General features: G+C 44.0%; 1 protein-coding gene across 3 annotated transcripts in view; it reads left to right on the top strand.

Annotated features, from left to right (window-relative positions):
- The window catches only part of LOC135372798 (synaptic vesicle glycoprotein 2C-like), a 767,922-nt gene that overhangs the window by 596,818 nt on the left and 157,090 nt on the right, over positions 1 to 14,014 (top strand). The gene's annotated exons all lie outside the window — the stretch shown is intronic.

The raw sequence follows: 14,014 nt of genomic DNA, 5'->3' as shown, positions 1-14,014 counted from the left end.
TTGAATCCGTCTTAAAGGGGCTATGAACTTCACTAAGGTAGCCCGCCGACTGTGTCGGCTCCAAACACACCTGTGTGTAAACCTGTGTGTGAACACCTTTTGTATTGATGAATCTGGTAGGTCCGTATCTTCGCTACATATAGCATGCTGCTAGCCGACCATCATCCCCAATGACAACGTTCCCGCTCCTGATTTGTTGACAACGGGAGGCGGAGCCTATTATGTGGACCCCTTATGTACTGCATTATGGCTACAAAATGGGCTCCGCCTCCCGTTTTCAACAAATCAGGGGCGAGAACGCTGTCATTCATGATGATGTTAGGCTAGACGCGTGTCATGTGGTGAAGTTCATTTTGAAGAGCGTAAAGCAGAACGCTATGTGTACCTCCGCGATGGCGTCTGATTGGGTGCTACGATTCTTCAAATGACGTAACGATGGATAGAGGTATCTGGATGGCGGTGCGTCTACTTGCCCGTATCCGAAAAAAAAAATGGGCGTTTTGTATTAACGTTGCACACGTTATGAAGGAAAAGTATTGAATAATAAATTGTAAATAGAATTACAAAGCGTAGAAGAACAATATTACAGCTATTACACCCGCATCTAAATACATGCAGCTAGGAGTTCTTACCTCCTTTAAAGGAACAATGAGGGCCCTACCCACAAGTGCTTCATTATAGGCTGTGGTGCATTGCGTAGCATATGGCGTGCGCTGTTGTCCAAGAGCGATTGACCTAGCTGACCCGCAGAGATCAAGTGCGCGACGTCTATTATTTTCGCATCCCGTGGAGGGTACGCCACGATATCTCAGCGCTCAAAATCCTATATTTGCATATGAACAATACCAAAATCAGAAATTGCAAAATTAAAGCTAATATCTGCGAAGTATGAGAATGACCGTGCTTCAGATTAGGACATCACTGAGCAACGCAACGTGTCAGCTTGGCGTGTTTTCGATGTTCATTGAAGTAGTTTCTGCGAAGGAATTTCACCTCTTAGCGACGGTTTGGCTTGGCAGGACGGACGGGCTCAAGCAACCCAAAGCGAGGCGACGCTGCTTATTTCATAGTCATGGGAGGCCTATGCGGATGCTTCACGAATGTTCCCTGGCTGAGTAATTCGTTAGCAGGTGGCGCTATCGAAAACCTTTGTTTGCAGTAGACATTCCTAAGATATCCGGCAAGAACTGAGTAGTCAGCACCTCATTGCATAGGCTGATTAATCAAGTAAAATTCTTAACATTTGAACTTAAGAAAATGAAGAAAATGAACAGCCCCGAGAGAGCATTCGGAATACCCCCCCCCCTTTTTTTTTAAATAGATTTGTACGCAGCGCTGCCGTGCTGTCGTTCGTAGGTGACGTCCTTTTATCGTAATGATGACGATCAATCCACTGCCAGCGCTGTGTACTAGTCTTTTAGAAAAGGACAAGGCATACCGGGCCTCTCTTACAGCTGTTCCATATCTTCCGTCATACCCGCGCGTGAATCAGTTGGATAAACATGTAATTGGCAGCCGGGTAGCTGAGCGAAAGAGCGCGTTGGTACACTGTTCCACGCAAGAAATATGGAAACAGAAATCAATTACAATCTCGTTAATATGAACTCCCGTTAATATGGCACCCTCACTCTGTGACGGTTTCTTCCGCATAGAAACACCATGTATTTCTCCCTGTTATTATGGCAACTCGATAAAAAGCCAGGTACACAAAACCCAAGAGCAGAAGCCTTGACTAGTGTACCCAACAGGGGAAAAAGTATGTCAATTATGATGTCCCCTGACTTCTGGTCTATCTTCATTCAGCTTGACTGGAATTAAGCGCAAGCGGACAGAAGCAGAAGGACATTGAAAACACAGTAGAGACTGGCGAGAAGTTCCAAATTGGAAGTGCTACAATACAGACATTTTTGACCGATTTCTACCGGAAATCAATTGTAAATAGATCAGTAAATCCTCTGCTTCTCAGAATATGCAGTAGATACACATGCTGTGTGTGTGAAAGCGGGGGGCGGGGCGGAGAGGTGTGATGTTTTACAGGTGTTTCTCGTTAATATGACACCTCGCTTTATGACCAAAATCGCGGGGAACGGCCTTCGTCATATTAACGAGTTTAGACCAATTACTCGAAAATCACTAAATGTCGAAGTTTTTCTTTCTTCTTTTTTGTTTGTTTGTTTGGTGGAATATTTTTAGCTCAATGTTCGCTAAAACAATTAAATGTTCCAAAAGTGTCCGAATTGAAATTTAAAAGTTAGGCGCTTCATTTTAGATAATGGGTGTCTGCAAATGAACGCTCCCTGTTCAGTCCTTGGCCGGTGTTCTGAGGGATCCTTACTGAAAACTACGCTTTTCGACAACGCGACTTGTGTCCGAATTATTCAACCGGGGGACCTTCTTGAAAATCCCTGTAGAGTGCTACAGTGAGACCAAGGTTAGTTGACGTTTCTTGAATACAGTTCTCCGCGTGTTGTAGACGGTGCCGATTTGGGATTTTGAGCGTGTTGATTAATAACAATGGGATATCGGAACAACCCTCCCCTATAGAAACCCACCAACTACTTCAGAGAATCCGAATATTGCTGACGTCCTGTGACATGGATAGTCCTCGTAAGTACTGCCAATCCGTCTACCCATCACAGCTTCAAAAATGAAACCTAGCAGCTGTTATCCTGGCTGATGGCATGTCACACGAACCTCATTGCGTCACGCCGTCGTATCGATCCGGGCCTAGGGACAAGGTCGTGCCTTTCCCCTCGTGACCCATTTTGAGGACGATTTTGTGGTACGCACTTGTTCTTTTAATTCCGTAACGAGAAGTTGTTCGGCGAAGTTATGCATGGGGGCTCCTAAGCAACTGCTTTATGAACGGTTTTCTGCAGTGATGACTAAACTACCCCAAAATTCTACTTCAAGGCCCCCCCGCCCAGAAGTCAAGGCGGGCTCTTATTTTTTAGCAATAGGAAGGTACAGTGCTGTGCAAAAGTTTGCGGAACATGTTACGGCACATTCCTTCCTCAGAGTGTCACGCCAGCAGCGAATGGGATCGTACGGACACTGGGTTACCTGGCATATGTCTGTAAGTCCGTATTGTCCCGTTCGCTGATAGCGTGTCACTCTGAGGAAGCGCCGGAGCGTGTGCGGGAGCGTGTTCCTCTTTTTTTTTCATCACTGTACACGGTATCTCCAAGCAATACGCGAAATGTTTCGCTTCTGAAGCGCGGCGGACTATTCCAAACAAGGAAGTGACACCGATCTGCGGCGATGACTAGCCTGCATACAACGGTCTTCCTTTAGATGTGACGTAAAACGAGCCTGGATGCTCATTGGAGGAATGGACACACCGGAAATTCGGTGGTTTCGCGGTTTCGCGATTGCGTAACGGCAAACGCATTCCGTGGTGTTTCTCAAAATGGACGTCGGAGCAAGTATAGCGGAGCGAAGGCAACGAGTATTAAATGTTTCAGTAGCTTTTAAGTATGCTCAGTTCAAGAGTCTCGCCTTCGAAACGTCGCCAGGACTGGGACTTTACACAGCGGTCAAAGATTCATGGATATTGCCATGTATGAGATCATAACTTCAGTCTTATGATTTCGACGGACCGGTAAGTGTGCTTTTACTGTTCATGGCAATCAATCACATTTATAGTGTGTGTATATTTAAAGGAACTGTAAAGTGGAATTTGATCCCCCTGTTTCTGTGTGCGACCTCGTAGTGTTTGCCTGTGTGATGCCTCACATAGAGCCTAAGCACTCAAAGCGCGTTAATTATTACACAGCATAAATTAGAAAAAATGAATCGGACGGTAGGTTGTGCCCCGCAACAGCTAAAAAGGTCATGATGGGAGTACTCCCGTCACGTGATACCTAAGTAATACACAATGAACTTATCACCGACTGCTAATCTCCAATAAACACTACTTTTAGAATCACAAGAATTACTGGGACAATTCTTCAAAATATCGAAGAAACAGTATTCCAAAATACTGTCAGCGCGGTCAGCGCCCTCTGTTCGCTCTCCTCCAAGCCATATCGCACGGCGATGGCGTGTAGTGCGGCCTCGCGACGTTTGTGTACGCAAAAAAGTTCATTTCCTGCCGAAATTGAACAAAGCTTCGCCTGACAGCGATTCCAGGTATCTACTGTAATGTTCGGAGATACACCAAGTGTGCTCTTTTGACAAGGGACGTTGTGTACAACAAGATTCCAACGCAAAATGCGCGGAAACGAAAGTTCTTGCAAGCGCTCGGTCAAGACATTCGTCAGCCACGCCGTATTTGATCAACCCATTTTTCTTGACGACTCGTACGAAATGGTAGCAGCGGACGGCCGAAAACTTGTCATGCGGACCGCAGTCCCGACACAAGTGTTTCGCCTTGTGACGCCTGACGATTCGAACACCAGTGCACACGAGGTATGTATTTACCGATACACAGGAATAATACATATATGTGTTTCAATTCAAATTCAAATCGATTTTTGTGATGCTTACGCTGCGTAATGTACCAAACGCAATATTCACCTTCCCCTGGGGAAGCGACAGAGTCAACAGGACATAGCATGGCACAGACAATACAGTATTGAATACTTGATATCACAGTACCGAAAATGTTCAGCTAAATATAGTGACTATATTAAGCAGTAACGTTGAGCTCTAATCTGTACATAATTTTTTTCAATGTTATGCTATAGATTTATTATTTTGTTCACAGCAGAGGAACTTTTGTTGGGTGATCCTCATACATGAAGGAAATTCCTTATTCTGTTACTTTCGATCACACATGTGTGAAGCAGCAAGTACAATCTGTTTGCAAATGATCATACTGAGGTAATAAAAATGGACTCTGTAACAACTTTCAGAAACTATGCACGAACGGACCACATTAACTTTGTCAAATTATATTATGACCAAATGGATAGTATGTAGTCTTTCATGCTATGTGAGTTCTATGCCCATATATTGAAACAAAAGATCAGTCAGATGAAGGCAGTCTGACTGAGGTACTAGATAATTTAAATAATGTCCATACATATGATGATCCGAGTTTTTTTTTATCACTGACATGCATATATATAGCATCCACAACTAGAAGACATTACCAGAATCTAAGTGCTGTGAAGTAATATTTTATTTTACTGAATATATATCTGTTTTCTTAACGAAAGCCCGCATTTGTTCGGGGCAATGTTTCTTGAACTAGCGTTCCTGATGCGCGTTACCGTTGCTGGTAAATGTAAATCTTGTACGTCAGTAACTGCCCTGTAGAATACTACGCTACACCAACTCAGTCATCAGCAACTAAATTATCGAATCACTTAAATGTCAATAAAAAAGTCGACGACTCCGACGAATCGTTCAGCGCAGCACTATAAACACCATTGCTCCATAAACACAGAAGCACTTTGCACGTACTGTGGGCAGCAGATGGCAGATGTTTGTTTACTGCACATAACATTTTCCCACAAGCTACACAGCTGCAGCAGTAAAATGGAATCTGACGTAAGACTCAGTGATTTCAGGACCCTTAAAAAAATCTTGAAACTGCGCATGGTACCTCTTTGAAACCGCTGAAGAGGCAATACGCTACATATTAGGCACAACCGTAGTTCAGTAGCAAAGGCATCGATAAAATGTTTGCAAAAAGAACACCCATTTTCAACACACACATCACCAAAATACGACACTCGTCACTCGTCACTGCAACGACGAGGGCGATGGCGGCGATGGCGATGGCATAATGATGATGATGTTGGTGTCACTTCCGCTGGATTGGCATATGTGTTATTTAACATTTAACCTCTGCTGGCCAATTATAATGAACGGTCACGGAAATTAAAGAATATTACGAGCAATAAGTACTCAATAAGCACGAGCTAAAGCAATGGAAATGACGTCTGCCCGTCTACCCAATCACCATCCATCGTCCATCCATCCAACCAGTTCGAACCTGTTCAGTTTCAACCGTTGAAACTTCAAACGCAACGGGCAGCAACTGGTAGCAGTTGGGTCTTAGCGGCTGTACTCCACCGGTTGTTATACGAAAATATTTTCAAGTTCTAATCTCCCGCACGTTTTGCCTTGCAATTTTTGAGCACAGCGAGAACGTACGCCGTGCTGTCCAGTGATAAAAACTGTTGAGCCCAGGAGAGCTCCCAGAGTACGCTGTGGTGGACAGCGTTTCTTTGTTCTCTGGCTTTCAAGTTTAAGGGTGAGTTCACTCTTCATTAAAAGTATGTGCCTGTTTCTGTGCACCAAATCGCATGTAGTAGAGATGCGTGGCATAATATCGGATTGTCGTTTCCTTTATCTATTTCGGCTTCGTATCACCGATTGAAGCACATTGGAAGTGTGGGTTGACCTGACTGCACTTGCATTCAAAGTAGTGATTGACGTTGTATGTTCGGCAGTACATCGTTTCAGTAAGTGCCTTGGTTCGTCTTTGTGCTAAAACAAATACGGTATCACTAATTTACCATCGAGATTCACGAGTTTTCGATGACTATTGAAGTCTTGAGTCAACGAAAGTCGACATTTACGGTTTGCAGGGCGGACACGCCGGAACATAAATGCTGGTTAGTTCATTGTCATGTCAGCCCGGCTTCGGTTGTTGCATTTTTCGCTGGTCGTGAAACCACACACTGAAAATTTTGCGCAAGTACTTTTGTTTGCATATCATGGTTTCATAGCAACTGCATTTTTCTTTTTATAGGTGCTTGGACTATCTTGCATCGGTGGATATGAAAATAGTGGTAACCAACCCTACGAAACATCTATTTGCACATAAGCTTAACACTTCCCTGTGAGGTAAGGGGAAGCAGTTGTCTCTGACGAGTGACTTTGTTGTCCTCCAATGTTCCTGGTGTTCGATGTGCCCCCTAATCTTACTCTAGAGGGAGCCTCTTTAAATTTTTTGTCAACAAAATATTGCAAATACAGTTGGTGGAAGGCTCTAACTGCTTTCCATTTACATGGTTGTCGTGTGGTTAACGAAATCGAACCTTTTTTTCAGATGCTGTGAAAGTCAGTAGGGAAGTGCGACGTAGAAGAAAGGACTGCCAGAAGCTTGCTAAAGAGCAAGCTAGTATTTCTGTGCTTTGTCGTTTTGAAACATCCTTGGTATTGTATGGAGAACAGCGTGACTATGTCATTCCGTCTTACTTCACCCAAACAGCTATCTGGCAGTAATGCAAGATTTGAGTTCCTAAAAGGTTTATTCACTGAAGTCACCTCAGCGCCATACTATAGGTCCCTCAATGTTACGTCCTTGCATTTGTTCGCTGCATTATGCTTTTTAGGTGACTATTAACACCGAAAACATGGAAATTGCTTGGATATTCTACAAATCACAGAGCAACAAGTATAATATGGCTAACAGCTTGACTGAGATCTACAATAGGGCCGAGCTCTACAAAGGCCGATGGCAGCAAATCTGCCTGCTAGCGACAGTGGCGGTCTCCTGCGGATGACGTCATGTGAATAAACCTCATAATATTTGACGTGGTGATACAGCTCTTGCTTTGTATTGTCGTTTATAATATACACAGTGTTTATTTTTATCCTGTACAGAATTTTTGCACCAAAGTTATGAGAGCAGCACATATGTTGTTTTAGCGTAATGCAGTGATGCAAGTGCTTCGCCAATCACGGAGTGCTTTGCAGCCGCCTGCTCGACCAGGTAAGGTCGTGCGTCATGAGAAAACACCTGTCACATTGATGTACTATCACCAGGTGTCTTTCACAGCGACAGCTGTTACATCCTCGTTTCCCTGAGATCCTGGAAGCGTCCACTAGAGCCCTGCGCGGCTAAGATTTTTAGCATCCGACCCGCATCCGCGCACACGTTATCCGACCCGCACCGCTGCATACACAACCGTTTACATCCGCATCTGATCCGCTGAGCAAAACGCAATATCCGCATCCGATCCGGAAGTTTCGAAGGACGCGTAATCACTGCCGGAAGAAGGTTGGTATAATTTCGGATGCCTCTATGCTCTCACGGAAGGACTCACGACGACAAGCAAAGGTAAACCTTTCAACAAACGCGATATGGAGAGACTTCTGGAACACGTGGAACGCTACCTCGCCGGTTCTCGTGTGGACGCCAGAATGCCTTCTCTCCCGTCTTGGCTGTGCATGGTCAAAGGTGAACCCAGGCATCCGCTCGCTGTCGGCGCGCAATACAAATAAATTGCTAGTGGTAAAATTACAGCATGCGGTATATCCGCATCCGATCCGCTGCCCCGCAGCAATCCGACCGCGAGCAGTCCGCATCCGATCCGCACACCGCAGAAAGTGATAAATATTCATCCGAATCCGCAAGTATCTTGCGGTGCAGGGCTCTAGCGTCCACATCAGGTGGTCACGTACAAACAGATTTTCAGCTGTTGCTGCAATTCGTGTTGTGTAGCTGTAACAGTCCTGTGATTTTTGTATGTGCAGCTTCTTTTCTTTGTGTCTCTCAGATCAGTGTTGATACAGTTTTTGCTTTGATGTGGCCAGACAACCATCCCGTGAAAGAGTGTGCATAGCCACTAAACAAACTAGTTAGAACTAGCAGGCTACATAATGTTTTCTGACATGTTTTGTTCTATTTTCTAGCCACAGTGAGTCATTGGAGGCAGTGCTGCAGCACCAACAATCACTCATTGGAAGAAAGGAATGAGGTGGCCATCAACACCCTGCTGCCAGTTCAACACTCCTCAGTCAAAACACAAGACGCCTGCTTGGCAGCAAAGTCAATCAAGTTTTAGACTGAGTTTTGTACCGTAGACTTCGTGTGTGGTTTACTGTGAATAAATGTTCATGCTGAGATCCATGTTGATATCAATTATATCACATTTCTCCATGAATGCATGCCAAGACAGTAGCAGGACTAGTCATGGTCTAAAGTACGTCTAAGGGTGGCTAAAGTAAAGTACCTAGACCTGTCGCCTGAATGGAGGGATAAAATCGGTCTAGCTGTAGACTTCATGTCTAATACATGGTTAAGTGTCTGACCCTGTTCCAGACATCCAGGTCAAAAGAATGTATAAATCTCGGCTAGGTATATAGACATCGGATGTCTAGGCCTAGATGGCTAGGTGGCGTAACGTTAGACGTCTTATTTGACGTCTAGTGGATGGATACTTGACATTTGGTCTAGTGCCTAGACATTCTATGGCATTTCTTATCTCTTTTTTTTAGACATCATTTAGAAGTCTACTAGCCCACCATGTGCTCCCTGGGAGTTTTCAGCCACAGTATTTTAAAGTACAGATTTCTTGAAATGCAACCGCTGCGCTGCTTCAGTAACGTCTCATTTTGCGCCAACAAAGGCATTCTTCAACCGTCGGCACCGTCACGCATTTGCCGCAAACACACCTCGACCGAAAGAGCAATGCCATATTTCCGCTGCGAGGTTCTCAACAATGTCATTACACATGAAGAGTGTTTCCCACGGCGGCTAGACGACGGCAATGAGAGTAATTCATCCTCCGTCGACGATTCTGCGGATGATATCGTGTCATGCTGCGTCTCCCGGGTGCACTCGTAAGAACAAAAGCTTTGCGGGCGTGACTGCTGGACTATCACAAGCTCGAGGGCATTCAAGTTTGGAAAAATCGACAACACACGACGTAGACCTCCAAACAACATTACGGCTTCGCCACAGACCGGGAGGCGGATTAGAAAGCCGAGACTAGCCGTAGTCTGCACGAGCCAACCCAGTGTTGTTGCTGAGGGAGTACTGAGCTTTGCGCAATCTTTCAAATTCGATTACCCAAAGAAAAAAGGGATTCAAAAAGAAATACTTCGTAACTGAGATGCACACTTCCTAGGCTTTCATAAAATCATAAGATAACCCTGGGTTGAAATTCACTTTACAGTTCCTTTAGTAGACGGTAGCATATCATTGAGTTTGAGGAGTTACACCAGCTCATGCTGTAAGCTCGTTCTACGTAGATTTCATATCCTAAGTTTTAATTGTACATGCGCTTGTTGAAGGTGCCGCTCTGATTCGTAATGACGTAGGAGATCGGATGCTTGTGCTGCAAGGGACTTGGGATCACTCTGAAGAACTGCAATGCGACTGCATAGAAGAATCATACGAATTTGAGGCATTTGTGCCCAAAGTCGCATATTTTGAGCTTCGAGGACAGCGCAATCCCTGGCCACTTTCTCATACAAGTAAGCTAGAAACTTCCTCCACACACATAGTGAAAGGTTTAATTGGACAGCACTGATTTTCAAGAAGTGGAGTATATTTTTATATGTTATATCTGAGCTATGCAAACTTAGTTTAACAACTATAGTGACATATAGCTTTTGTGCACATTCTTCCAAGAGGGTCAGGCGCACTCCATATCATCAGTTTTAGAGGTGCGTGTGAACGTGCAACGGATAGACACTATTGTATACGTAGCTCAATCCGTAGCACCTGTGATAACACAATCCAAGAGGGGGATATATGTTCATTGTTAAAAAAGAGGGAAGCATACCAGCACTTTTCAAGTACTACGGGGTGTTGTAAAAGGTTTGGGGGGAGGGGGTCATTATGACAGATACGTTGCAACATCTTCATGTGCCATTGTTGACATGTGTCTAAAGTTGAAACAACAAAGACTCCCGTTGAAGAAGCTGCATAGCAAAGACAGAGAAGAGGTTTACCAAACGCTAGTATCGATTGTGCATATAATTAGCCGGCACATGACCACACACTTCTCAGATACTTAACTATGCGTTTCCTCCATATGATACAAAAGCACTCTCACTGAACCCCGCGAAAGTGCGCTTTCTTTCTCAAACATTGTGGTTAGGGGCAAAACTCTAGCTCATTTGTCTCATGAACAGTGGACGTCACCTTTGTGTACCACGAAAAATCGGGAACCCATGTTTAAAATGCAGATACCTTCTTTTTTTTTTTACTCTGCTTGTAACATCTGTTGCTAAGCGCATGTGGTACTAAACTTAAGCGATGAAAATAAAACAAAAACCTTCCTTTTTGCAAGAAAACTGACCAGGCAACTGAATCACTTAAACTAGTATACGCAGTCCTCTAACCTCCCATTGTTTCTGCTCCTATTCGTACACCACCCCATGCATATACCACTCCTCCTGTGAATTGGTGCTTGCATCCTGAAGGCTATGTTTTTGTGTTTTTCAGCTGCAATATGCAAACAACAGAATGGGCTATGCCTATGCTCCACCGAACCTGTACAGCAATACTGAAGCAGCATGCGAATGCGTGAGATTTAGTATGCGGTCATGGCATATAGGAGCCAATGAACAACCAGACAAGAAGTTGGACCATTCCACGCAAAATGATGCAGAGGTGCCGCTCGCCCCCGTGGAATTTTATGTGCATTTTTAGTGGCTCATTATGACTCGGAAAGCAGCAAAATATTGGCATATGCCAACGATATGGCATGCACTGAAAGATGAAATGCTTGGCGAGAACCTATGTCGCTTTGATCAGACATTATGGCCCACGTAAGGCATAGAGCGTCGAGTTCGAAAGCGTCTCATTTGGTGGGGGAAAGTTCATTTTACCGTGTTTTAGCATTTTTCACCGCCGCACTCGACGGGCTCGACACTTGGGCCATGCACAAAATTCGCAAAGTCTCTGCAAGTTTGCGATTTTTTTTTTTTTGCAATGTAAAATTCTAGAATTTCTTCCTTCATTTCTTTTCGTGTATAGTCCCGTGTTGTACTTTAAGCACTTCAGAATCCAACGCTGCGGGTTCACTGTAGGTCGGTGTAAAAAATCAAGAAGCCGCGAAAATTTGACGATATGCACATTTTTGCCAGAAAAATTCGTTGTTAGAAGCTCGGGGTAGAAGCGTGCTCAGGGTGTTATTCAATGCAACATCTTTCTTGCAAGATGTATCAAAAGAATCTCACATGTACTTTTTGTTAAACTGAAATAGTATTTTTTTATTATTATTGAAGGTAGCTTAGTAAACGTGTCTGCGCGCTGCGGCGCATTGTAGCGAAGGGACAACTGGGCGGGTCACTCACAAGACACTAGATGTAAAGAAACAATAAGCGGTCGGATTATTGGAGAGCAAATAACGACTGCAAACACATCTTTCCCTCCTTCGAGACCCGACGGTAGTGCAGCCAGCAAGCGCTGATCAACCTCGCACAACGAAACTTTTTGCCAGTTCGTGGTGCTGGTAAGCGAGAGATCAGGAAAGACATAGAAATATGTTTCCATTCAGGTTTTATGGACTATATGGTTGCACCATCCGTCAGCCGATTCGTTGACATGGGTAGAGTAATCACGACATGAACAGTCATCAAATATTACTTGCACCGCGTACAAACGGAAAATGTTTTCACTCAGTAAGTCCCGGTGGTATGCCATTCTTTCTTTCATCGTTTTTCTTTTTGCATGTGTGTGTTAACTCATTCCTGTATTGGAAACAGATTAGCATCCTTTTAGCTGGGCATTCCTCTTGCATGTATATAAATCTTACTTAGTAACAGTGGTATACGATTTTTTCTCTTTCTGCGCGAACAGTGCAAATATACGCATCAAGACAAATTTTCTCTGTCATGGGTGCTATCGAGTATCAGATAAACTAGTTCCGGACACCTCTGTTGCGTACATAGCTATGATACTGTATTATCCAGGCTGGGTCTACATTTGCTACATTGCGTACAGGGAATAGTCATTTCAGAAAAACATGAGCGGGCCTACAAGGACTGGTGACACCCACACTGCTTGCAGTGTGGATACACTTTATTGCATAAACATTATGCCTAAAAATGATTTGGGGGGAGCTGTGACTTTTCGCCTTGTTCCTTGAAACCTGATGCCATGAAACAACGGTAACAGGGGGTCAAGTTAGCGGTTTTTCGTGAGTTGGAACTGCGAAAATCAAGATCTAAGCCAAGGAACAAGGCGCAAAGTCCCAGATTTCCCTGAAGCCATTTTTAAGGTGAGGTTTACACCCTAAAGTGTCTTCACATGGCAAGCAGTATAAATGTGCCTGTCTTCTTACGCTCGCCCATGTTTCTCTGAACTAAGTATCCCTTGCACGCAAGAGCAGAATGAAAGAAAGTTTAGACCTGACCTGAATAACGCACTATCACAGCTTTGTACACAACAGAAATGCCCGGAAATACCTGATCCGATATCGAAAGTGATAGCACCCGTGACTGCAAAAATGTTTCTCTTATACGTACATCTCAACTGTTGGCGCACAAAACGAAAAGATCGTACATCACAGCTACGAAGTAAGTTCTGTACAGGATGTTTCACCTAACGTGATAAAACATCCTAACTGGCGACGGACTCGTACGAGGATTGTGGGACTTTCGGCAATTACCCTCTGAAAACTTGCCACCATTGAGGAAGCTTTTGGACAATTGTTAATTGCGGGAAATTTGTTTTTGTTTTTTCAATTGAACTTTGAAAATTGCTAAACGAACCTAACCTTTTTTTTTACAGAAATATGAGGTCCTCTACGGATGTTTTGTTTTCTTTCTGATAGAAGAATTGTCACCAGCATCATGGTCAACGCGGGGAAGGAAAGGTAAAACAACAGGTGTGAACACTTCCCCCTCTCCCCGCACTTTCCGTGCGCCCTTCTTTGCGACAATTAAGCAGGCAGAATTTTTTTCGACTGTTTCGATTGTTATACTATGAATAGTTTTTGTTGGGTCCGCTGTTATCCGTAGCGGGCTTCATATTGCTGTTAAAAAAGTTATGTTCGCTTTGCAATTTTCAAAGTTCAATTGGAAAAATAAATTTCTCTTCATTAAAAATTGTCGAAAACTTTTCCAAATGGTAGGAAAAGTTTCTAGAAGGAAGTGCCGTTCCACAATCCTCCGGCGAGCACGTCGCCAGTTTTTTGTTACTTTAGGTGAAATGCACTGCATACGTGCAAGAGGAGTGGACAGTTGAAGGGATCTGTTCCCAATACTGGAATGAGTTAACACACATACAAGCAAGAAACAATGGCACATCCCCAGCTTGTGTTCGGTGCAGGCAATACTTGATCACTCTTGATGTCGTGATTAGTCTACTCACATC

The sequence above is a fragment of the Ornithodoros turicata genome, unplaced genomic scaffold (genome assembly GCF_037126465.1).
Source record: "Ornithodoros turicata isolate Travis unplaced genomic scaffold, ASM3712646v1 Chromosome17, whole genome shotgun sequence".
NCBI lineage: Eukaryota > Metazoa > Arthropoda > Arachnida > Ixodida > Argasidae > Ornithodoros > Ornithodoros turicata.
This window is presented reverse-complemented; position numbering and strand designations above follow the sequence as displayed.